This window comes from Hemiscyllium ocellatum, chromosome 18 (assembly GCF_020745735.1).
Source record: "Hemiscyllium ocellatum isolate sHemOce1 chromosome 18, sHemOce1.pat.X.cur, whole genome shotgun sequence".
Taxonomy (NCBI): domain Eukaryota; kingdom Metazoa; phylum Chordata; class Chondrichthyes; order Orectolobiformes; family Hemiscylliidae; genus Hemiscyllium; species Hemiscyllium ocellatum.
The window spans coordinates 54630120-54657666 of record NC_083418.1 but is presented as its reverse complement, the minus strand read 5'-3'; the positions used below and the strand labels follow the sequence as shown (position 1 = coordinate 54657666).

The following is a 27547-nucleotide window of genomic DNA, read 5'->3' as shown; positions in this document are numbered from 1 at the left end:
AAGAGTAGGACAAATTCCCCCTTACCCTATCCACCCTACCCTATGTCCTGGTCATCATACATTCCTCAACCATAATTAATAAAACAAAAATTATCTGCTCATTATCTTCCTGTTGTATGAGGAAACTTGCTGTACATATCTGCTACATTTCCCTGCAGTAATCAGGTATTAGATTAGCAAAATACTTCATTAGCTGTAATGCTTTATGTCATCCTGAGGTCAAGAAATGTGCTGGAGGAATTAGTCTTCAAATAGGGTAGCATAAACTTCCTACTGTATTGTACTATTTTATGACAACATGAGAAATACAAGTTCTCATCTTCTATTATACTTGGGCTTTTCAATTTTTTTCCACATTTCATGTCTTGCCACACTTGAGCAAATCATTTTATTTTGCTTGCCACCTGCTCTTGTGGACTTCCATCATGGACAGCTGGCACCAAAATCTCAGGGCATACTCTATGGGCAGAGCAGCCATGTCCAACATGTTCAAAGACTTTGGTGTCTGATGCTTAACAACTTCACTGCACCAACTCTTTTGGTTGGTTATCTGTATATCTTGGACTTGAAGGACTGAATGCCCATAATGGAAAAATCTTCTGTTCAATTAATAAGATAATCTGCTGAGTTTCTCATTGGGGTCTCAATTAATGTGTCCCAATTTGTGTGTACCCAAGTACTCCCTGTTGACTCTCAATGGGTTACAGCTCTCAGTTATGGTGTGTGATTTTTAAAGGAGCAGATTAACCTGGATTCTTGTTGTTTAACCACCCAAAAGAAGAAAATGAAAGGAAATTTGACAGACAATACAAACTGCTGTCATAACCAGGCTTTCTCCCTCCCACCCTAGCCCAAACTGACACAAGCTCCATCATTGACTGCTGCAAGGAAAGGGAAGTGGGAGAATTGAGTCTCCAATGGTCAACTAGGTTTAGATCTTTCTATCTCAATTACTGCCATTTCCAAGGACCAAGAGGAGGCCATTGAGCCCAGCCAGGATGCTCCATCAGGTTACCTTTAGTAGATCAGTCTATCTCCAATGCAAAAGCTCTAATTGAACCTAAATGGGCAGCATGGTGGCTCTGTGGTTAACACTGCTGCATCACATTGCCAGGGACTCGGGTTACCGTCTCGGGTGACTGTGTGGAGTTTGCACATTCTCCCCGTATCTGCGTGGGTTTCCTCCGGGTGCTCTGGTTTCCTCCCACAGCTACAAAGATGTGCAGGTCAGGTGAATTGGCCATGCTAAATTCGTCAGAGGGAAATTGGTCTGGGTGGATTACTCTTCGGAGGGTTGGTGTGAACTGGTTGGACCAAATAGCTTGTACCCACACTGTAGGGAATCTAATCTAATCTAATGCACCTCTGGGAGAGAGAGTTGCAAATTTATACAATCTTTTATGCAAAATTATGTTTTCTAACTCTCTCTGGCATACCTTAGCTCTAATGTTATAATGCCCTCAAAATCAAATTTTACACTATCTTCTCTCAAACTTCATATAACCTTAAAAATATTCTTCAAAATAAATCCCAGTACTGAAAACCTGTGCTCCAGAATTAGCTGTATCTCTAACCAAGCTGTTCCAAAACAGCTACAACACTATAATCTAATCAACAAGATGGAAAATTTTCCCTGTTTGCCTATCCAAAAAAAAAGACAGGCCAAAATTGAATTCTGCCAAATACCACCACATCAGTGTACTGTAGGTCATCTGCCAAATGTTGGAAGGTGCTGTCAGCAGTCTTATCACTTACTCACCAATAACATGCTCAATGATGCTACTCAGTTCCAGACATTATTACAGTTCTGATCCAAACATAAGATGCTTACATGCTAATATTTCCATGTAAACGTGTTCTTGATTTCTAAGAGATGTACAAATGATACTTTTGTTTATTAAGACCTTTCCATCTGTCATTAACTTGACATCTTGTCAAAATATCCTAAGCAGGACAGCTGAAGTGAGCTAATAGCCAAAAAAGGCAGATTCACATTCTGTGAATGGTGAAAATCTAAAATAAAAACAGAGAATGCTGTGGTTATGATAGCATTACTGGAGCAATCTACAGGCCTGGACTAATGAACTGGAGAAACAAGTTCAAATTCCATGAGCAATTAGGAACTTACATTTAATTCAATAAAATCCGGAATAAAAACCTAGTCAGTATTACTGATTATAAAACTACTGAATTGTCATAAAAATCCATCTGGCACACCAATGATCTGAAAGGAAGTAAATCTGCCACCTTTACCCAGTCTGGCTTATATATGAGTACCACAATGGATGACTGTTTACAACCCTTTGAAATGACCTAGCAGGCCACTCAATGCATTTAAAAAGGACGCTCACCACACAAAAAAAAATTGGGGTTAGAAGAGTGATTATGTTTCAAATGTGATTCATTGGGTGCAGAGCACTCTGGAACTTCCTGAGGGCGTGGAAGGTGACAAGTAAATGGAAGTTCTTTAATGTTGTAAGCAGATCCTGAGCTGTCAAATGAAAATTTACCTCAAAATTAAACAACCTGACAGTGTAACAAAATGTAATGATGAGAGGTGGACTTATGTTCTTTCCCTTGGTGACCTGGTAAAGATTTTCACATGAGAACATCATTTCCTTATAAGGTACAAATTGAAATTGTAGGACTTAATCTTTTGTAAAACATTTCCTCCAGTTAAAGTTCATCTTGACCTGTAAATTACAAGAGAACAAATGGATGACTCACTGAAAAACATGTTATGCTTAATGGGTTTAATTTATTTGTACCGTGATCACAGATGCGAGATCATTTCAGAAAAATAAAATGGTTTCACAACATTATTACAGATTTTAAAGACTTGGAAAGGAGGAGAAAATAATTAAATAATGCAGAGGCTAATTTGTGGTTTATACCCAGTAAATGAATACGTTGTCAAGGTCACTCAATTCCCAGGAAATAAATGTATTTCATTGATCTTAGCTTTGAAAGTTTGGTTTATCTCAATGTACCATTAGGTCACAGATTTCTAGATTTATTCAGCACCTTTGCAAAATTATGTGCCATATTTTCCCAGACTCTCAACAATAGCAAAATACAGTGAGAATGAAAATGTAGTATCTGATTCTCAACATTGAGAAACAAAATTCTCATTTCTGCGCAAGGTTTCACAGGCCAGATGAGAATTTCACTAGTGAGCAGAGACGGTCAATATGAATGCGTTGACATCTCATGATTATTAAATATTGCTTCATTTATTTGCAGGTTACTTTTTTTCCCATGCAGTGGAAAGAAACTAGACAGGATAAATTGTCAAATGGATACCTGGTGGTTTCAGCTCATGAGAATCTTCTTCAGCCATCCATCAAGGTCAGCATTCCTGAACATCACATGGCACAGTCTATGGGCAAAATGGGCAGAATCAGCCTGCATCCTTTGTCCAGGGAGTTTGGCAAACAGCAGCTTCACCACATCATCATATCACATCTCACAAATGTAATTATAATGCAGTTATTAGAATAGTATAGTTATCCTTCAGGCAGAGTTATAATATCATGCGGCATTAAGCATTACTCTCTGCTTTCATTCTTGTAGCTGCAGTTAGAATAACAGCCAATCACATAGCTCATGATGTCAAGCGAATATATTTTTACAGAGATTAGAATTAGATTTTATTATCACATGTACTCAAGTATAGGGATACTGGAGTACAGCGAAAAGTGCAATTAGCTATTCCCAGTGCCATTAACGGTATCTAGGTACAAAATCTTAGGTACAAAAGTAGAAAAATAAGGAAATAAAGTTTAAAAATTCAACATTAAAGTCCTTCTTAGTATAACATAGAAAATGAAGGAATAAAGTTAAAAGTTCAACATGACAGTCCCTTCTTAAGTGAAAAGTGCAGCAGGTCAGGCAGCATCCAAGGAGCAGGAGAATTGATGTTTCAGGCATAAGCCCTTCTCCAGGAAGATTTATGCCCGAAACATCGATTCTCCTGCTCCTTGGATGCTGCCTGACCTGCTGCACTTTTCCAGCAACACATTTTTCAGCTCTGATCTCCAGCATCTGCAGTCCTCACTTTCTCCTAGTCTGTTCTTGTGTTTAGCCACGCCTGGCTCTCACTCTCACTCTCACTCTCGACAAGGGTTTGATCTCTTCCACACTGGCCGTCATGCAGATGCTGGGAGACCTCAGGCCCAATTTCCTCTGTATTGGGTTTGCTCTGTCAATATCCCCTATGCTGGTTCACTCTCCTCCGCATTGAGCTCGCTCTCTCACTATGCTCTAAGCTGGTTCACTCTCCTTCACATTGGGCTCCCTCTCTCACTATGCTCTACGCTGGTTCACTCTCCTCCACATTGGGCTTCCTCTCTCACTGTCCTCTATGCTGGCTCGATTTCCTTTGCATTGGACTCTCACTATCCCCCATGCGAGGCAAATCTATGACCTTCTATTTACCATAACGTCTCACCAGTGCCACCTATCCTCCCTCAGTAGGTTTTATTTTTCCTATTCCTCTTACTGCATTGAGCTAAAGTCCCAGGGGTGAAGGAAACCTGCCCTTTGTGGAGCTTGTAGGCCTTGGAAGTTTGGAAATATAGAATCGTGTAACATTCACATCATACACATGCCAACACTTTTACAAAATTATGACCGTTTCCAACAAGAAAAAAATCTAATCATTTTCCCTTGACATTAAATAATGCTACCATCATTGAATCCTCACTGAATCATCAACCTACAGCTTATCAGTGACAGGAAACTTAACTGGATCAACCATATTGATATTGTACTTGCAAGAAAAGGTCAAAGCTGTGAAAATCTCTGCTGAGAAATGGACCTCCTGACTTTCCAAAGACTGTCCACCATTTCCACAACACAGCACAGAGTTGAGATGGAATTATCTCCACTTGCCTGGATGAATATGGCTCCAACAACACTCAAGAGGCTCAACATCATCCAAGACAAAGCAACTCATTTAATTGGTAACCCATCCACCACCTTCAATATTCAGTGGCAACAATGCATATCATTCACAAGATCTTCTGCAGCAACTCACCAAAGCTCCTTCAGCAAACCTTGACTGTACCACTTTAAAGAACAAAGCCAAGAGGAGCATGAGACACCATCACTGGCAAGTTCCTCTCCAAATAAGTTATCACCCTGACTTGGAATGATATTGCTGTTCCTTCATTAGTTTTGAATCAAAGACCTTAGAATTTGCCTCTGCATCACAATGGTTTACAAAGCAGTTTACCATCACCTCCTCAAGAACTACATAGAATCCCTAAAGTGTGGAATAAGGCTACTTGGCCCACCAAGTCCACCCTCTGAAAAGTATCCAACCTAGACACAATCCCCTCCCCTCTTACGCTACACTTCCCCTGACTGATGCACCTAACCAACCCATCCTTGAACACTCTAGGCAATTTAGCACTGCCAATTCACCTAATCTGCAAATTCTTGGGCAGGTGGATGGCATGGTGGTTCAGTGATTAGAACAGCTGCTACACAGCACCAGGGACCCAGGTTCGATTCCAGCCTCAGGGCGACTATCTGTGTGGAGTTTGCACATTCTCCCTGTGTCTGCACATCCAAAGATGTGCTGGTTAGATGAATTGGTCCACCGTGTTCAGGAATGTATAGGTTAGGTGCATGAGTCAGGGGTAAATGCAGGGAAATGTATTTGGATTGGATACTCTTCAGAGGGTCAGCGTGGACTTGTTGGGCCGAAAGGACTGTTACCATACAGTAGGAATTCTAATTCTAATTCTTTAGACTATTAAGGCTGATAAATAATGCTGGCTGTGTCAGCAACACCCACATCTCATGAGTTAATAAAAAATAAAGTCTGAGGATTAAGCAGGGGAGTGGGATTAGGCTGAGTGAAAATGATGTGGGGAGTGAAGGTGGGATGAGGTTAGGTCAATCAATTTGTGGCAGTCTAAATGATGACCAAACATTTATAGTTTCCAAGATTAAAAATTATATTGACAAATTTTACAGATGAACTGAGACATCATATCAATCATATACTTTCTTGCTGTGTTTATTTTGAATGGGTTATTAGCTCCACTGATGTGACAGACTGGGAAATATCAGTCAAATATTTTGATGCCAACCGTGATTAATAATTTTGGGATAATATGATACATTTTACTCTACCAGAAGAATGTCTTTTATGATAACATATGTCAAGTTACTCCAGCATTGTTTAAATGGTAAGATACGCTTGGGAAAAGAAGCAAGTGACTGAGGATACCAATCACGTACCATTTTCATTCCAAATGCAAATATGGGTACAGATGCATTTTATGTAATGAGACAACAACAGCATTTGACTCTTTATCCAATAATTATGTGAAACACTACAACTCCCAGCGGTCCCATGAAGCTTGCAAACTACAAGTTTTGTTTCAGAATGACAAAAATATAATTTTGTTTTATTTCCACACCAGGGAGCAGTACAGTTGGGAATGGATGTTTTCTGTGTTATTACTGCCTTTTGATCCTTCATGTTTATAATCTGTCACTTCGGGGATTGGTTCAAAGTGATTAATGAAGTTGACACAGTAGATAGAAAAACATGGTTTCTTTTGCTGGGGGTGTACAGGACAAGGGGACACAGATTTAGAACCAGAGTTCATTTGTTAGCGGTGAGGTCAAGAAAATAAAACCTAATGGAAAACTGGAGTTCTTTCTTTTAAAACACATTGAGCATGCGGGTTAATTAAAAATGTCAAAACTGAGACTTAGATTTTTCTGAAGTAAAGGTATTAATGGTTACTAAATTAAGGAGGTCAGCCATGAATATAGTTGTATGAGGGAAACTAGTCTGAGTACTTGAATGATCTATTCCTATTTCTCTGTTCTTAACAGAGAAAGCTGTCTTCTCATCTCCAATTCTTCTTTTAAACACAGATTATAATCTATTAGGTTCAGGTTCCAAAGAAACAATTAACATTATACCAACATTTATAAATATATAGTCATACAATACAGGAGGCTATTTATCCCATCATGTCTGTCCTAGTTCTATTGAAGGAGCTATCTAATTATTCTTATGCATCTCTTTACCCTATTGCATTGTTGTTTTCAGTTTATTTATGCTGTTTATACATATGCCATTTAGTATATTATTTAGTCTATTAGTTATTAATCCGGTGTATTTATGCAATTCCCTTTTTGAATTGTCACTATTGAATCTGCTTCCACAACCTTTTCTGGAATTGCATTCCAGATAGCAACAACTCAATGTGTGAGAAAATGTTTTCTCATGGTGCCTGTAATAGCACACTCTTGAAACATTTTGTGGGCTGAAGAAACACCAAAAATGACAGCCTATGATACTGAAATAGACCCATGTAAGTATTATTAGTCACTAATAGTCAATATGACGTTGACTCATCATCTCACTCAAGTTGCAGACAGACAATTGTCAGAAGTAATTCTGAATTAATTCCTGGCCTCCTAACACCAAACAATCCAATCTTCTATGTTTCATAAAATATCAGGTGAATCACATTTTCATCCCTAATTTACAGTTATCTTTTAATCACCACATTCACTCACACAACCACCTGCCTTTGGTACTACCAGATTGGGAATATTCCAATTTCTTTGTTCAACTTTTGTGTTTTTTGTCTTTTCAACTCAGCCTCCATTTTCTCTTGCACAGCATTAGGCAATGGCAGTAAACTGGTGTTCCTTTGAACCCATATGTTGACTTTACATCTTTGAATCGTGGTTGCCAGTTTCACTAAATACCCAAAGGTACTTGGCAATTGTGCCACCTTGTCTTTGGGTTTTGTTTTCTGTGGCACAAGCTCATTCAAGTTTGGCTTCTATGGTTTGAGCCAGTTGCTTCCAAGCAAGGCTGGATCTTGACCCTTCACAATCTTGATGGGTAATTTTGCTAATTTCAACTTGGCTCGGACCATCGCTCTTCCCAGCTGGAGAATTTCTCTCCTTCAAAACTTAATTCCGTGGATGATGCTGGATCCATTTCTGACGGCATGGCAACACAGGAATGACGCTGACTGCTGCCAAGTGTAGAACACCATGTCTACTGGGGCTGAATCCAATGTTACTTGGACTATAGTGTCCTGAAACATTCTATTGGATATTCTTATATTACTTATCATGTGAATCTCAACTGACTACTAATTAACCTACTGCTGCTAACAACTGCCATTGCCTTCCACCAGCATTTTCTACATTTATCATCTTCTGAAATGCCTTGTTGAGAAAACTGATTTCCAAAACTATCAGTTTCCAAACATGTGCCAATCATGTTACCACAGAAACATGTGTTTAGCTTTAACAGGAGTGAGCAAAGTCCTGAGTAAATGCTTGGTAACACAGAACCTAAACATTTTTTTAATTTCAAAAATATACTTTATTCATAAAATAAATTTGATGGTCTGTACAGTTGGTCATGCCATACATATGTAAGCATTTACATACAGAGATCAGAATTTATCATTTTTATATACAGGTCTGTACATTTTTCAATCATATGCCCATATATTTAGCTGAGTGTGTCAGCAGATCCCACATGACTGCATGGGCCCCCTGTTCTTCGTGAGGCAGGCAGATGTTACACAATGGCCTTGGCGGCAGCTGCCCCAAGCTTCAGCGCGTCCCTCAACATGTAGTCCTGGACCTTGGAATGTGCCAGTCTACAACACTCAGTCGGGGTCAACTCCTTCAGCTGGAAGATAACAGGTTTCGGACCGCCCAGAGAGCGTCCTTCACCGAGTTGATGATCCTCCAAGCACAGTTGATGTTCGTCTCGGTGTGCGTCCCAGGGAACAGGCCGTAGAGCACGGAGTCCCGCGTCACGGCGCTGCTCGGGACGAACCTCTACAAACCCCATTGCATTCCTCTCCAGACTTCCTCTGCATAGGCACATTCCAGAAGGAGGTGTGTGATAGTCTCGTCCCCCCCTGCAGCCGCATCGAGGACAGCGTGCGGTGCAGCTGAGGGTCTGGGCGTGCATAAAGGACCTCACAGGCAGAGCCCTTCCCATCACCAGCCAAGCCATATCTTGGTGCTTGTTGGAAAGTTCTGGCGATGAGGCATTCTGCCAAATGACTTTGACAGTCTGCTCAGGGAACCACTCGATAGGATCCGCCCTCTCCTTTTCCCGAAGGGTCTCAAGGACACTACATGCTGACCACTTCCTGATAGACTTGTGGTCAAAGATGTTTTTCTTCATAAACTTCTCCATGAAGGACAAATGATACAGAACGGTCCAACTACTCGGAGCGTTCCGCGGCAGCGAGGCCAGGCCCATCCTTCGCAACACCGGGGACAGGTATAACCTCAGTACGTAGTGACACTTGGTGTTTGCGTACTGGGGATCCACGCACAGCTTGGTGCAGCCACACACAAAGGTGGCCATCAGGGTGAGGGTGGCGTTGGGTGTATTTTTTCCCCCGTTGCCCAGATCTTTGTACAGCAAGTCCCTTCGGACCCGGTCCATCTTTGATCTCCATATAAACTGGAAGATGGCCCGGGTGACTGCAGCGGCACAAGTTCTGGGAATAGGCCAGACCTGTGCCACGTATAATAGCAATGACATTGCCTCACACCTGATGACCAGGTTTTTTCCCGCGATGGAGAGTGACCGTAGCTTCCATCTGTCCAGTTTCTGTCTCACTTTGCTGATACGCTCCTCCCAAGAATTGGCACACGTCCCAGCCCCCCCGAACCAAATACCCAGCACCTTCAGGTGGTCGGTCCTGACGGTGAAGGGGATCGAGGATTGGTCGGCCCAGTTCCCGAAGAGCATGGCCTCACTCTTGCCTCGGTTTACCTTGACCCCCGAGGCCCATTCGAACTGGTCACATATGCACATGAGTCTGCGCACGGACAGTGGATCCGAGCAGAAAATGGCGATGTCATCCATGTACAAGGAGGCCTTAACCTGCAGGTCCCCACTGCCAGGAATAGTCACCCCTCTCAGGCTTGCATCCTTCCTGATGGACTCAGCAAATGGCTCTATGCAGCACAAAAACAAGGCAGGAAAAAAAAGGCAGCCCTGACTGGGAAGCTATCTGATCCCCACCCATTGATTGAGACTGCACTGACAATGTTGGTGTAGAGCAGTCTGATCCAATTGCAGATTCCCTCCCCAAAGCCCATTTTGGAGAGAACATCTCTCATACACCTGTGTGATATCCTGTCAAAGGATTTCTCCTGGTCCAGGCTGATCAGGCAGGTGTCCTGCCCTCTGTCCTGCACGTAGGTGATTGTATCCCTGAGGAGTGCGAGACTCTCAGCGATCTTCCTGCCCGGCACAGCACAGGTTTGGTGAGGGTGAATCACCGACCCCAGAGCAGACCTGACCCGGTTGGCGATTACCTTTGACAGAATTTCGTAATCCGCATCCAACAGTGAAATTGGTCTCCAATTTTTGAGTTCCTCCCTCTCCCCCTTCCGCTTGTAGAGGAGGGTGATGATGCCTTTCCTCATGGATTCACTCATGGTACCTGCCCGAAGCATACTGACATACACCTCCAGCAGGTCCTGGCCAATCAAGTCCCACAGAGCGGAATAGAGCTCGACCAGTAAGCCGTCGCTTCCGGGAGTTTTATTCTTTTCAAAGGACTCGAGGGCCTTGGTCAGCTCGTCCAGAGATAGTGGCTGGTCCAGCCTCTTGCGTGTTCTGTCGTCTAAGACCTCCGTGATAGAGGACAGGAATGACTGGGAGGCCGCGCTGTCGGTCGGCTTCGCGTCATACAGACTGACATGGAAGGATTTACTGATCCTCATGACGTCAGCCTGAGATGACATTATCGAGCCACCTTCTTCCTTCAGGCTGCTGAGCACAGAGCTCTCTTTGTGCACCTTCTGGAAGAAGAAACATGAGCACGTCTCGTCCTGCTTTACCGAGTGGACCCTGGACCGGAAGATTATCTTGGAGGCCTCCAAGGCAAAGAGCGAGGCTTGCTGGCCCTTCACCTCCTTGAGGTCCTCCATGACATCGACCGTCATAGTCTGCAGCAGGAGCAGGTTCTGCATACTTTCCTGGAGCTGGGACAGTTTTCCCCGCCTCTCTCTCGTCTCCTGAACACCTTTGAGGATGAAGAACCTCTTGATGTTTCCTTTTACTGTTTCCCACCAGTCCGCTTAGTCTGCGTAGTCCCTCTTGAGCTCCTCAATGTTTCCCAGGGTCAACAGCTTTGTGTTCGGCTTCCATGTTCCCTTACCCGCCCGCTGCTCGTCCTGTAGGTGACAGTCAGCCAGCAGGAGGCAGTGGTCAGAGAAGAACACCGGCTTGACATTGGTGGATCTGACCGAGAGCGCTCGGGACACAAACAGGTAATCTATCCTTGAGCGGATAGACCCATCTGCCCGTGACCAGGTGTATCTATGCTGCGCTCCGTCTGCAGGGGTGCTGAAGACTTCGTGCAGCTTGGCATCTTTTATCGTGTCCATCAGGGCTCTGGATGTGGCGTCCAGTTTACTGTGCCCCCCGCCAGATCGTCCATCTGCATCAATGATGAACCTAAACATTGTCAACAAAGTTATAAAGTTGAAGCTGCTTGTCCTGCATGCATCAGGATTGAAGAAGCCAACCTTTGCAGTGTACAGCACTTTATAGTCTATTTGAAGAGGGTGCTGGTTGATTGAACTATACTTTGCATAGAGTTGCAGCTGAATCTGTTCATTATCACTGTTGGGTCGTGGATTAACCTCAGGCTAAACAGATAGGTTCTGATTGGTCAAAGCATTGTCATGGGGAATGCAGCAGAGATCAGTCGTCTCCATAACACTTTCTCAATGATAAAGATGAAATGTGTGCACTAACTTTTTTGCCTACACAGAATAGGGTCTTGTGTGTCAATATTTGTAGCTTCCAGTACATGCAAATAAAACACACTGAAAACCTGATTGATATATTAATTTGGTTTCTGGCATAATTCTTAGCACAGTCTGGATTATTCAGTAAATACTGTCTCATAGGAGAACCACATCTCGTGCTGGACACAAGGTTATGTATTTTGCAAACTTGGGCTGATTGAGCATGGTCAGACTGTCAAAAGGATTTTTTTTTATACGATGCACCACAACCCAGATGCCTAGTGCAGTACTCATGAGGACGAATATCTCCACCACACTGTCAGGTGGTATATTCCAGAGCTAACAATACACTGTGTGAAAAAGATTTTTCTCATGTTGCATCTGCTTTGCTTGATCTCACTCTTGATCCTTTCAATTCCCTACCTACTCTGCTCACATCCCTCATAATTTGAATGCCTTAACAAAATCACCTCTTAGCCTTCCATCCGTTTATCTCAATGCCGTTTATGGAGGCTCGCTGTACACAAGTGGATACTCCATTTCTATATTTCAAATGCGACTGCATTTTACATATGCAAACAGTGATTGTGAATTCTTTGGCATGTCCTGAAGTTGTAAAAGCTGTTTAAGAAATAGAATTCACTTTTTTCCTCTTGGTGCCTCACTGAAACAGTCATTCTTCATATTTAATCCTGAACAGCTAAGAGTAGCAAGTTTTCAAACTATAATAGTCAGAGCAGTTAACCCCATTCATGCCCTAACCCCTCATTGACAATTGATTTGTAAATATGTTGAAGTAGAAGTCATTGGAAAAGCAATCAGGATTAGTAAGTCTGAATGATTCCCACATTTACCTTCTCCATCCTGTCCCTTGCCTCCATCCTGGCCTCTATCTGCACTGTGTCAGTCCAGGATGCTATTTTTCTCTGACAATATACTGCTGAGTTTTCAGTAAAAATGTTTCTTCAAACCATCAGGGAGCCATCAAAGCTTTGGGAGCTTTCCAAAAAAAAACTTCAGTCCAATGACTCAATACAGAAGATGAGAATTAACATTGCTGAGAGGCGCTGATAATTTGAAAAAGTGTGGTTAGTTTGTTAAAGTGTAGGAGAAAGGAACATTTGCCCAATATTGTTGAATAGTATCTAATAATGAACAAATCACAGCTGGCTAAATGACACCACGGTGCTCCACACTAACTGAAACACACAGACATGACAATTATTAATGAACCAAACAGCCATCTGCTTACGTGGCACATTGAAGTGTTATACATTAACAGTCTTTGAAAATAGGAATTATTTGACAGGAAAACCTTACTAAAATAAACAGTTATAAATAGATGCTTGGGCCATAGCCTCAGTTGCATACTGAGGATGTGTGAAAGGCATAATAACAATTCATTTCTTTTGGTTAAAAATGATCTGAATCCTTCAATAAGGGAGATCTCATTCTGTACAGTTACATGCACCATGTTACCAAATAAAATTGGTCTGCATTATTTCTAATTCATCTTATTACTTCAAACACCATTGAACTCACAACTTATCTCAATACAGAAATAGGTTTTTAATGACTCATTATACCACACAATCAAATACCTGTGGCTGAGGTCCAACACTTCAAAGGTTCGGTATGACTACCTGTACACTACAGTTCATTAGGAGTACAACAGGTGAATGCATAATTCATAAAGTTTTTGTAATGTTAATGTTACTAGTTCTGTTTGGCATTAAACTTTTCCTCTATATTGCCATTTTCAATCGGTTTCATACATAGATCAAAATTGAAAACATTTGGCTCTTTGAGCCTTCTCTGTCATTCAAAATGATGATTTGGATCTGTTTCTGTTTCAATTTATCCCCAATAACCTTTGATTTCCACAAAGAACAAAAATCAATCTGCCTTAAAAATATTTACTGACCCCATACCCACTACTTTTCAGGCAGAGTTCCAAAATCTTACAAACCTCAGAGAAAAAAAAACCTCATCTCTATCCTAAGGGGCAAACTTTAATTTTAAGCCAGTGTCCCTTAGTTCTGGAATCACTCACAAGAGGAAACATCCTTTCCACATTCACCTTGTCAAGGTCTTTCAGGATATAGTACATTTCAATCAAATCACTCCTCACAATTCTAAACTCCAGTGAAAATAAGACTATTCTGTCCAACTTTTTTGCATCCATTTCCGCATAACGTACACTGCTTACTCCAGATATCAATCTAGCAAATCTCCGCTAAACTGCCTCTAATTCATTTCTATCCTTCCTTAAACAAAGAAACAAAACTGCACACAGTATTGGAGATGTGGTCTCAAAATGCTCTATATAAATTATTTTAATCACAAAACTGAAATTTCTGGAATAACTCAGCAGGTCTGGTAGCATCTGTGGAGAGAAAGCAGAGGTAATGTTTTGATCCCATAGCTCTTCTTCAGAATCTTAGATCCTCCAGCAATTTCTTTTTCTGAAGAAACAGCAATCTCTGTTTCAGAAGAGGAGCTACTGGACTAAAACATTAACTCTGCTTTCTCTCCACAGATGCTGCCAGACCTGCTGAGATTTTCCAGCAATTTCTGTTTTTATTTCCGATTTCCAGCATCTGCAGTTCTTTTGATTTTTTATCCTTATTTTTATGTCCAGTTCCTTTTGTAATACAGGATAGGATACAATTTCTTGCTGTACTTGCTTACTAATATTTTGTGACTCATGCATTAGAACATCTGGATCCCTCTATACCTCCTTCGCGTTTTCTCACATTATACTCCATCTGCCAGATTTTTGTCTGCTCACTCAGTCTGTCTGTATCGGTCTGCAACCTTGTCATGACTTGCTTCTATCAGATGGTAATCCGAACTTTTAAAATTTAAAGCAGCAAAAATCCAGAATTTCTGGAATCTCAAAGAACAAAGGTCACCAATGCTTGTAAACACCACAACTGCAAGTTACCCTCCACATCACACACCAACCCAAACTTGGAAATGTATCGCCATTCCTTTCCTGTTGCTGAGTCAAAATCCTGAATAACACTATGTATACTGTGAGAACTGAAACAGCTCAAAAAGAAGGCTCACCACTAATTTCTCAAGAGCAATTAGACATGGCTAATAATTGTTGGTTTTACCATTGATGCCTACACACCATGAATGAATGAAAAAGAACTTTATAAATACTCTACAATACTTCACTTGTAGCTCTTACACTATTTTTTGCCTTTGACCTCTACATTCCATACAAATGACCACTAATTGCCATTACAAAGTCTACAAATGCAAATAGAACAATAAGAGTCAGCAATATGCAAAGTACTCCTTTCTATCTCATCAAATCAGTCTATTATCGCAGTTATATAGTTCGTTTAAGCTCCATTGTTCTATTGTGATTAAACATTTCAGATCAGTTTATTACTATATATACAAGTTATCAGACCGTCAGAAATACAGATGAATGAGTTCCATACATTCCAATAGATGTTTTATCTGAGAGGATACTCTTGCCTTAGGCTCACTAATACGGTACATTCGGTGCTTAGCAGAAAAGTGTTTTAATTTATCATGTGCTAAACCCACAAACAGCCATTTGCACATACCAATAGTGGACTGCTACAGAGAAGATTAGCAAGACTCCTGTGAAAGAATGAGTCACAGATACATGAAACATTTCATATTTTTATATTCAAGAGAGGAAATTGCAGTACCGTTGGCAATGATCTTTTCGTCTTCACTGTCAACGGGGGTGGTACCAGGGGACTGGAGAGTAGCGAGTGTTGTGCCCCTGTTCAAAAAAGGGAATAGGGATAACCCCGGGAATTACAGGCCAGTTAGTCTTACTTCTGTGGTAGGCAAAGTAATGGAAAGGGTACTGAGGGATAGGATTTATGAGTATCTGGAAAGACACTGCTTGATTAGGGACAGCCAGCACGGATTTGTGAAGGGTAGGTCTTGCCTTACAAGTCTTATTGAATTCTTTGAGGAGGTGACCAAGCATGTGGATGAGGGTAGAGCAGTGGATGTAGTGTACATGGATTTTAGTAAGGCATTTGATAAGGTTCCCCATGGTAGGCTTATGCAGAAAGTCAGGAGGCATGGGATAGAGGGAAATTTGGCCAATTGGATAGAAAACTGGCTAACCGGTCGAAGTCAGAGAGTGGTGGTAGATGGTAAATATTCAGGCAGAGATAGCAACATTCATGAAGGGTCAGGGGAAAGCAGACACAGCACCCCAAAGCCAAATGTTTATTCAAGAGTTGGTAAGAAGTATCAGAGAAAGAATGTGGGCTCAGAAAAGAGAGGTAAACCATACATCGTAAATAAAAGCCTTAGCCAAAGAGGTAATTATAAGGAGCTATTGTAAGTTCTAGAGTGAAGTTAATGATCCATTAGGAGAAAAGAATTAAGTATATGAAAAAAAATCAGTGCAAAGACCATAAAGGAAAGGCAAGAGAATGTTAAAAAATGAGTTCTCACCTCTCACACCAAGGACCACATCATCATTCGGCTCCGCAAGGCACAGTTGGAAGGAACATTTAAAGAGCCATAAAATAAATTGAGATTGGTGCCTTTCTAATTTTGTAGTCCCAATTTATTTAAGTTGAAAATGAACATTTTTATGATATCTAACGAAAGAGACTAATAGGAGAAAGGAAGTCAGGATTGAAAAGGGACCGGGATTGAATTGAAATGAATTTATTGTCATGTGTACCAAGGCACAGCGAAAAACTTTGTCTTGCGAGCAATACAGGCAGACCACATAGTTAAATAGCATAGATAAGTAAATAATAGGTAAATAGCGGCAAAAACCAAACACAGTTACAGGCGAATGCGAAATGTTTGTGAGTCCATTCGGTATTCTAACAACAGTAGGATAGAAACTGTTTTGAAACAGGCTGGTGCATGTTCAGGCTTCTGTACCTTCTCCCCAAAGGTGGAGATTGTAGAAAAGCATTGCCAGGGTGGGATGGATCTTTGAGTATGCTGGCAGCCTTTTCTTAACAGCGGGCTTGGTAGATGGATTCTATCGATGGGAGATTGGCCCATTTAAGCCACAATTTCAATCTGACAGTTTATAGAGGCTACTGCTAGGGATTTAGAAGATTGTGTGGAAGAATATGCTTGGTGTCATAGATTGGGGATACCTGTTTTACTGTGGAAGAAGTGGGAAAACTCCATCTTCCTTGCGGAAAATGGATAAACTTTAGAAGAAGTCATTATACGTCATTTTAATTGTTTAAAAAAAAGTGGGAAAACTTAAGTAAGCAATACACAGATGCAACACTACGAAGAAATAAGTGTTAAAAAGCCTGAAAGCAGTAAATTACTGCCAAACAGTCAATGATGCAGTTTAATGTTTTATTGAAGAATTCAATGAATTACTACAGAAACAAAGTGTGAAGAAAACTGGCAAACAAACAGCATATTCCAAAATTGTGAAACTTGTTAGATTCTTTACTACAGCAATCAATCAATTGGTGAAAACAAGAATAAGCCTACGAAAGCTGATTTAAAGCAATATTGAAGTGATGCATATTTGAAATACCTTTGCAGTAATTGGATTAATTAGCACATTGAGACCAAATGCAAATAAGATACACCTCCGAGCAGAATCAAAGGAAAACATTACTGCTTTGATACAGCCAACTTCAAATACTTCATACAGCCAACAATATAGTTTTTTTTCAAAACAAAATATTAACTGCAGAAGTAACACATAGTTATAGAGTTGCAGAAAAGAAAGAGGTTGCATACCTTAACATAGCACAAACTCATTTAGAAAAGAAAACCGAGGCCTTCATAAAAGGAAATATCTGAATGTATTTATCTAGACGTATTTACGTATGACATGTTTTTAAGTTTAAAGTTGATGCAAGTGCCAAGGTCAGACCATTTACCTTAGCCTACACAACCAATTGCAGAACTAAAAAATAAGGAATCTATTACGATAACATAAAATGGTATAAAATAGGTATTTCATGTTTTTTTTCAAAAGTAGCAAATCAAAACAGGCTCAAGCAAATTCAACAAAAGAATGACCAAGACTGTGCTACCATTCACCAGTATTGTGTTGAAATAGGCGTAAAAAGTGAGGTCTGCAGATGCTGGAGATCAGAGCTGAACAATGTGTTGCTGGTTAAAGCACAGCAGGTCAGGCAGCATCCAAGGTCCAGGAAATTCGACGTTTCGGGCCAGAGTCCTTCATCAGGAATAAGGAGAGGGTGCCAGGCAGGCTAAGATAAAAGGTAGGGAGGAGGGACTTTGGGGAGGGGCGATGGAGATGTGATAGGTGGAAGGAGGTCAAGGTGAGGGTGATAGGCCGGAGTGGGGTGGGGGGGGCGGAGAGGTCAGGAAGAAGACTGCAGGTTAGGAGGGCGGTGCTGAGTTCAAGGGAATCGACTGAGACAAGGTGAGGGGAGGGGAAATGAGGAAACTGGAGAAATCTGAGTTCATCCCTTGTGGTTGGAGGGTTCCCAGGTGGAAGATGAGGTGCTCTTCCAACAATCGTCGTGTTGTTATGTTCTGGCAATGGAGGAGTCCAAGGACTTGCATGTCCTCGGTGGGGTGGGAGGGAGAGTTAAAGTGTTGAGCCATGGGGTGGTTGGGTTGGTGGGTCCGGGCGTCCCAGAGGTGTTCCCTGAAGCGTTCCGCAAGTAGGCAGCCCGTCTCTCCAATATAGAGGAGGCCACATCGGGTGCAGCGGATGCAATAGATGATGTGTGTGGAGGTGCAGGTGAATTTGTGGCAGATATGGAAGGATCCCTTGGGGCCTTGGAGAGAAGTAAGGGAGGAGGTGTGGGTGCAAATTTTGCATTTTGAAATATGGCCAAACAAAAAAATCCAGCAAGTCAATACAAATATTTTGAAGACTGAATATATTTCATAATCAAGGACATGGAATGAGTGAATGGAAAGAGACTGGTTATTTCAGCTTTGCTTTGGAAGGGTGCATTTGAAAGGATTCACCAAGCTTGATTAGGCATTGCCCAGGTATATACCAGAGACAGTCAATGATGTTACGGCCAGAAATCTCAAGAGATTGAATCCCCAACATCTCTTTGTGAAATCCTCAATTATGTAGAATTGACATGTCTGGGTAACATTCCTATCATCAACAAAATGTGCAAAAAGACCTTAATACTAAAAGCAGGAATGAGCAAGACAGCCCATTTGAGCCCGTCCGTGAATCTTTAACTGAAGTTATTCTGACAGCAGAAAAGTCTGGTGAACAATTGATAAAATAGAAGTCATTATTAGTGGCAGGCACTGTTGAGTGAACAGCAATATTTCAGTAAGACAACTCAGAGTCTGAAAGTCTACTTCACCAATCAAACTGCAAAATGTGTGTACCTCTTTCAATGAGAAAAATGTTGTCTGACCCAGAAGTGTAGGATGCCACAAAGAAGAAAGTTCTTTGTTGTGGTTCTGTTTGCCGAGCTGGGAATTTGTGTTGCAGACGTTTCGTCCCTTGTCTAGGTGACATCCTCAGTGCTTGGGATGTCACCTAGACAGGGACTAAACGCCTGCAACACAAATACCCAGCTCGGCAAACAAAACCACAACAACGAGCACCCGAGCTACAAATCTTCTCCCAAACTTTGAAGAAAATTATTTTTTCAGCAGGGCAATAATCTTCCAGGATGGATTAAAACTCAATCAGATAATCCTATGAGATAAGAGTTAACAGAAAAGAAATCCTCTGCAAAGGAAATTCAGGAGATTAAGTGTCCTCCAGATAATGTAATGGATCTAGATTAGATTACTTACAGTGTGAAAACAGGCTCTTTGGCCCAACCAGTCCACACCGACCCTCCAAAGAATAACCCACCCAGACCCATTTCCCACTGACTAATGCACCTGAATCTCTGGGCAATTTACCATGGCCAATTCACCTGATCTGCACATCTTTGGACTGATGTGGAGGAAACCACAGCACCCCCACACAGACACAGGGAGAACGTGCAAACTCCACACAATCGCCCGAGGCTAGAATCAAACCCAGGACCTTGGTGTTGTGAGACAGCAGTGCTAACCACTGAGCCACCATAAGGCTACAAAGAATAAAGCCCTCTACAACTGATATTCAGGGTGTTAACAAAAAAACCTCCAGGAGGAAAATAGCCCACAGATCAGAAGATCAACAGTCCTCAAGTAGACATCTACCATTTTCCACCATTGAAGGTGTGTCTGCAAAAAGGAGGGGGTGGGATATGGTTTTTTTTATTGGTTCATTCATGGGATAGAGCGGCCACTGACTTATTGCCCTTCCCTGCCTTCTTGAACTGTTGCAGTCTATTTGCTGTTGGTGGAAACTTCATGCTATTCGGAAGGGAGTTCCAGGAGTTTGATCCAGCAACACTAAAGGAATGGTAAGATGCTTCTAATTCAGGATGGCAAGTGGCTTGGAAAGAAATTTGCATGTGGTGGTACCCTATAACTAATCTCCAGGTAGGGCCAAGATAAATCAGAGGCAAAGGAGAATTGGTGGTAGCTAATTACAACAAACAACCAAATTGAGTACCACAGACTGATACTGGTAACAAATATCCAATCTGGGAAAATAATAAAATGACCATATGTAGGTAGGCATGGTAGTTAAAATGCTCGACTGAAGAAGCTCCAGCCTACACCCTGTATAGAGTGACATGCATATGCTTCAACAACAACAACAAAAACAAAAGTTGCTGGAAAAGCTCAGCAGGCCTGGTGGCATCTTGTGAAGAGAAATCAAAGTTAATGTTTCAGGTCTGATGGCCCTTCCTGCATATAGTTAGTTTGCCACAAATAAATCATTGTTAAAAAAAAGTCTAGTCATACTTGTACCATAAAATAGCATTTCACAAATGTCATTTTGAACAGAACTTGACAACAACAGATGGTGACACCGGTGAACAGACTTGAAACATATGTATGCCGGCAGTTTATAACTATTTACATATAGCTACAGTTTAATTACCTGTATTAAACAGTCATTATTATTAAGTACAGAAATCTGGTCCATGATTTCCATCAACTTGGCTCTGAAAAATCAGGTAATTTGGGGAATTTTGTGTACTTGATTAGATTAGATTACCTACAGTGTGGAAACAGGCCCTTCGGCCCAACCAGTCCACACCGACCCTCCGAAGAGTAACCCACTCAGACCCATTTCCCTCTGACTAATGCACCTAACATTATGGGCAATTTAGCATGGCCAATTCACCTGAACTGCACATCTTTGGAATGTGGTAGGAAACTGGAGCACCCAGAGAAAACCCAAGCAGACACAGGGAGAATGTGCAAACTCCACACAGTCACACAAGGCTGGAATCGAACCCGGGACCCTGGTGCTGTGAGGCAGCAGTGCTAACCACTGAGCCACCAGTTTAAAATCTTCAGCTTCAATGATGACTCTGGCAATGGGGAGGCTAGTCTTCCAACTCTCTACTCCACCCACCCCCACACTGTGAAAAGCGACAAGAAAGAATTCACACCATCAAAATGCCTCAAGATTAACAACAGAAATCAGGTCAGTATTTTGTGTTTTTTTGTAATGCCAGCATTGTGGATGACATGATAACAAGGCAATGGATAAGCAAATAGATAATGTCCCAAGAGGACGTATGAGTGCTCTAGATTCTTGCTCTAGATTAGTGTTTGACTTACCTTTATAATTGTAGGAGAAACATATATCAGGAGTAATCAAAGACTTGGAAAAGGCATTTGACTCCTTCATTAATGACCTCCACAGTTTAGTGCATAAATGTGAATATAGCATGTTAAAAGGTGTCCAAATCAGAGATAGAGTAGTTGCCAGAGTTTTAGACAAAACTCCATCAGAGTCCCACATATAGGAGTAATCTAATATTGAATAAAGTAATGCAATTGCCTTGATCTGTCAAGGCCCGTAAAAATATTTGTGTCGTTATTAAGGCAAGGTGAAAAATCTGGAGCTTTGAGGGGTTTTTTGTTCAGTTTATTTGATGCAGAAGTGAAAGTTCATCATCGCAGGAGCCATGTGACTCTGAAAATAAGAAACCCAGTCACCATCTTGGCATGGCCCTGCTGTGTGCACTTTCAAACTGGACTCATGGCCAGCACACTCAGATAAGATTGAATGATTCAAGAAAACAGGGTAAAAACAATGACTGCAGATACTGGAAACCAGATTCTGGATTAGTGGTGCTGAAAGAGCATAACAGTTCAGCAGCATCCGAGGAGCAGTAAAATCAACATTTTGGGCAAAAGCCCTTCATCAGGAATACAGGCAGAGAGCCTTCAGGGCTTTTGATGATGGACTTTTGCCCAAAACGTCAATTTTACTGCTCTTCGGATGCTGCCTGAACACCACTAATCCAGATTCAAGAAAGCAATACAGCAACCTTCTTTAATTAGACTAAGGGGTCCAAAAGGGATCAAACTGCAAATCACAGGTCAGTTAGCAGGAAAGTTAAATACAATGACAGGGAAATAATGGAAACTAGATACAGTCCAGAATGGAGAATGCTGATGATGAAATGATATTGCGTGTATGGATCTGAAGTTAATTTACAAATTGGATAACATTGAAGGAAGAAACCAAAACAGTGAAAACGAATTCAACATTCCAAAATTTTTCAAAAGGATTGAACAAATTAGAAATGTGTACCACAGTATGCGCAGAGCAATACAACCAGCATTTTTCTGCTTATACCCAGGAAAGTCCCACATCAACTTCTGTAAAGAGGCAGAAATGAAATAAAGACAATATTCCAGGAAAGTGTTATTTCATCAATCAATTTTTTTTCAATTCATTCAGAGTATGTGGGTGTCAATCGCTGAATCAGCAGTTATTGCTCATCCCTAATTGCACTTGTGAAGGTGGTGGTGAGCTGCCTTCATGAGTTGCTGCAGTCTATTTGTTCGAGGTGGACCCACATACCATCAGGAAGAGAGTTCCAGGATTTTGACGCAGTAACACTGAAGAAACGGCAATGTATTTCCAAGTTTTGTAGGGGAACTTGCAGGTGGTGATGTATCAATGTACCCACTGCCCTTATCCTTCTAAATGGTAATGGTCATAACTTTGAAAGGTGCTATCTTAGAGAATTTCTGCAGTGCCTCTTGTAAATGGTACACTCAGCTGTTCAGTGGTGGAGGGAATCAAATTCTTGGATATGGTGCCAATCAAACAGGCCACTTTATCTTGGATGATTCAAACTTCTTTAGTGTTGTCAGAGCTGCACCCATCCAGACAAGTGGAGAGTATTCCATCAGACACCTGAAATGTGCCTTGCAGATGATGAACTGGCTCTGGGGAATCAGGAGGTTACTTAAGTGTTGCAAGATCTTAGTCCCTGACTTGCTCTGATAATCTTCTAAACCACAGTTCTTATATGGCTAGTCCAGTTTAGTCTCTGGTCAATGATAATCTTCTGCAAATTGAAAGCGGATGATTCAATAATACTAATGCCACTGAATGTCAAAATGTGATGGTTATATTCTTTTTGTTTAAGATGGCCGTCACTAGGCACATGTGTGGGACAGATGTTGGATAGTATGCCGATCTTTCTGCATTTGTGCATGGACTATTTCTGTATCTGAGGAGCTACAAATAGTGCTGCACATTGTACAATGCTCAATGATCATCCCCACTTCTGACCTTATGATGGAGAGAAGGTCATTGATGAAGCAACTAAAAATGGTTGGACCTAGCACACTAACCTGAGAAGCTCATGCAGAGATGTCCTAGAGCAGAGATGCATGATCTCCAACAAACCAAAACCATATTCTTTTGTGACCGGTATGATTCTAAGCACCTCCCCAGGGATTTTCAGATATGGAATTTATCCCAAAACCAAATGATCAGACTTCTGTCAACATTATTCACTTTGTCAATGCTGTCGAATATGAAGTATATCTAATAACATCAGCAAATAAAGGTTGGAAAGACCAATGAAGATCAGAATCTTCACAACATTGGACGTAAGTGGCAGAAGCTGGTACTTATCACAAAGCAAGGTATTAAAGCTTTTAATTACCTATGCTATTCCATTTGGTTGTTCCTGATTTAACTATTCATCAGGATCATGCCTACACTGAAGATCTTCTAGAGGACAATGTCTAATATCTTGGAACAAATAGAATATATAATTCATCAGATAGATGATATCATATCCACAATTCATCATAAAGTTGAAACTTATTATTGTCAAATCACAAAATATTCTCATACAATATTACATGAGCATAAGTTTTCCATACTGAGGGGCGGAAAAGGGAAGAGGAAGAAGAAGAATGGCACGGTGACACAGTGGTTAGCACAGCAGCCTCACAGTGCCAAAGACCCAGGTTCAATTCCCGCCTCAGGCAACTGTCTGTGTGGAGTTTGCACATTCTCCCCGTGTTAGCATGGGTTTCCTCTGTGCTCCGGTTTCCTCCCACAGTCCATAAAAATGGGCAGGTTAGGTGAATTGGCCATGCTAAATTGCCCGTAGTGTTAGGTGAAGGGGTAAGTGTAGGGAATGGTCTGGGTGGGTTGCGCTTTGGTGGGTCGGTGTGGGCTTGTTGGGCAGAAGGGCCAGTTTCCACACTGTAAGTAATCTAATCTAAATACCACCTTCCTCTGGGTGCTCCAGTTTCCTCCCACAGTCCAAAAATGTGCAGGTTAGGTAAATTGGCCATGCTAAATTGCCAGTAGTGTTAGGTGAAGGGGTAAATGTAGAGGAATGGGTCTGGGTGGGTTCGGAGAGTCGGTGTGGCCTTGTTGAGCCAAAGGACCTGTTTCTATATTGTAAGTAATCTAAACCCATCAAGAAGAAGAAAAATAGTAGTCATGATTTGGAGATACCAGTTTTGAACTGGGGTATACAAAGTTAAAAATCACACAACACCAGGTTATAGTCCAACAGGTTTAATTGGAAGCACACTAGCTTTCGGAGCGACGCTCCTTCATCAGGTGATTGTGGAGTTTACAATTCTATGACACAGAATTTATAACAAAAGATTGCAGTGTGATGTAACTGAAATTATACATTGGTTTACTTATGAAAGAAGTGAAGCTATCATGGTCATTCTAACAGATTAGAGACTCAACAAACAATCAAGATACTTTCAATGTATAATTTCAGTTATATCACACTGTAAAGTTTTGCTATAAATTCTGTGTCTTACAATTGCATACTCCACAACCACCTGATGAAGGAGTGGTGCTCTGAAAGCTAGAGCTTCCAATTAAACCTGGTGAAAATGAGGACTGCAGATACTGGAAACTCGAGTCTGGTTTAGAGTGGTGAAGGAAAAGCACAGCAGGTCAGGCAGCATCCAAGGAGCAGGAAAATCGATGTTTCGGGCAAAAGCCCTTCATCAGGAATATAGACAGGGAGCCTGCTGGGTGGAGAGATAAATGAGAGGTGGGGTGGGGAGAAAGTAGCAAAGAGTACAATAGGTTAATGGAGGTAGGGATGGAGGTGATAGGTCAGAGGGGAGTGTGGGGGAGGGTAGCAAAGAGTACAATGGGTGAATGGGGATGGGGATGAAAGTGATAGGTCAGAGAGGAGGGTGGAGTAGATAGGTGGAAAGGAAGATAGGCAGGTAGGACGGGTCATGGGGACGGTGCTGAGCTGGAAGGTTGGAACTGGGGTAAGGTGGGGGAGGGGAAATAAGGAAACTGGTGAAGTCCACATTGATGCCCTGGGGTTGAAGTGTTCTGAGGCGGAAGATGAGGCGTTCTTCCTCCAGGCGTCGGGTGGTGAGGGAGCGGCGGTGGAGGAGACCCAGGACCTGCATGTCCTCGGCAGAGTGGGGAGAGGGAACTGAAATGTTGGGCCACAGGGCGGTGGAGTTGATTGGTGCTGGTCTAGCTATATCTTTACCTCACCAGTAGACCTTACAAACATTATCCAGGAGCCAACAACAAAATCTAACAGGCAACTGTAGGCACAGCTACCAAAGGTAGAACAGTTGAGTTTGGACAGAAGGCCAGGACTAGAGGAGTTCAGATATCGTGGATGATGTGGATCTGGAAGAGGTTACAAAGATATGGGTTTGCAAGGTCACTTACTAACCTGAGCAGTCAGCAATGATAGATGAGGTATTATGGTCCAAATTCAATTTGCAGAGTGCAATTAAAATAAATAGCTCTTATTATGTGCAACTGTTTGATGCAATATGTCAGTTTACATGAAATAAAGTGGAATAGAAAGACGTACGAAATGCTGAGATGAGGTGCATGGAATTCGCAGAGACCCATGCAGAGTGCAGACACCAGAACAAACTATTGGAACCAAATAGCTTTTATCTCTATTCTCTGCTCCTTGTAATTCTATCTTAACAATTTCATGTGATTTAATTCTCAGAGTGTTGTGAAAATGCTGTTGTTAAGAATGTTCTTTCGTATCCTTCTGAGCTTATTTTCTTGAATTTAGCTGTCCTGGCAGTTTAGAAATTGCAAAGATGTTTTACAGATTGCCACATCCCCCTACAGAGACAGAGTGAGTCACAGAACCCAGCGAAGCTCTTGTTTTTTTTTAACACATTCTGAGGCTATGGGCGTCATTAGCTGTTTGTTGCTTGTCCCTGTTTGCTGAGAGAAGGTGGTGCTAGAACTTTAAACTGTTGCGGTTGTAACTATTTGGGCCATGAGACCGCTTTTCAGTGGAGTCAGCTGACTGGCAGGCTAGGGAAGGGCAGTAGGTTTCCTCTTTAATTTTTAGGACATTCTAACAACATTGCCATTTACTGGTACCCGGCACTTTTTGAAAAAAAAGAGCAAACTTTAATTCATAAACTGCATGCCATTTGTACTCATTTGCAGAATTACCAATCCAGTAACGTGACCAGTAAACCATCACGGCTGATAATGAGCTTATCGTTTTGACACCTGAGATAGAATAATCTCTTGAAACTTGGGGACTACCTTTCTGCTGCCCATATTCCTCATTTATGGGCTCTCTTGCACCCACCTGGAAAGGCAGGCCTGATGTCAGTTTAACATCACATATTGTGCTCCTCTGACAATGCAGCACTCCCTAGGTGCTGCACTGGGAGTGTCTGGACTGAATATTGTAACCTGAACTCAGCAAACCTCTAACTGAGAGAAGTCCTGCCTTGGAGTGGTGTAGCCAAGAGGAAAAGTGGCAACTCTTCAGACCACAGTCAGGCCCACCAGACCAAAGATCCCAGATAATCCCAGGGGCTCTAGTCTGACCAGGGCCCAGTTGGCAGGCCTTGGCAAGGAGGAAGTGGGCTACCAGATCCAAGAGGTAGGCAGGAGGTTAGAGGAGGTATGATGAGCCAAGGGCTGCTGGATCCAAAAACTAGCCACCAGGATACATGAACATCAACTAGCCAAAAAAGGCAAGACCCACCCTCAACAGTATTCCTACATACAAATGAGGAAGGGCACCACTTCAACTGGGACAACACATTCATCCTCGGTGAAAGTGAGGGCTGCAGATGCTGAAGATCAGAGTCAAGCTTAGAGTAGTGCTGGAAAAGCACAGCAGGTCAGGCAGCATCTGAGGAGCAAGAAAATCGATGTTTCGGGCAAGAGCCCTTCATCAGGAAATCCTAGGATATCCATCCTAGGACAAGTCAAGCAGAGATGTACACAAGAATTGCCAGAAGCACAGCATTCCAACCAGAACTCAATCAACAAACACATTGACTTGGATCCCATTTACCATCCTCTGAGAAAAAGAACAGGAAATTACATCACCACAGGAACTGCTGTCACCACAGGAAATGATGTCACCAAGGAGATCTTAAAAACATAAATAGAAAGCGGGCCATGTCACCAGTGCTTCATCCG

The 27547-nt window shown here is 41.8% G+C and overlaps 1 non-coding gene across 1 annotated transcript; it reads left to right on the top strand.

Annotated features, from left to right (window-relative positions):
- Positions 1 to 15355: 15355 nt before the first annotated feature.
- LOC132824551 (U6 spliceosomal RNA) lies at positions 15356 to 15459 on the top strand. Its single transcript, XR_009645675.1, has one exon. It is a non-coding gene; the product is annotated as a U6 spliceosomal RNA (small nuclear RNA).
- The last annotated feature ends 12088 nt before the right edge of the window (positions 15460 to 27547 follow it).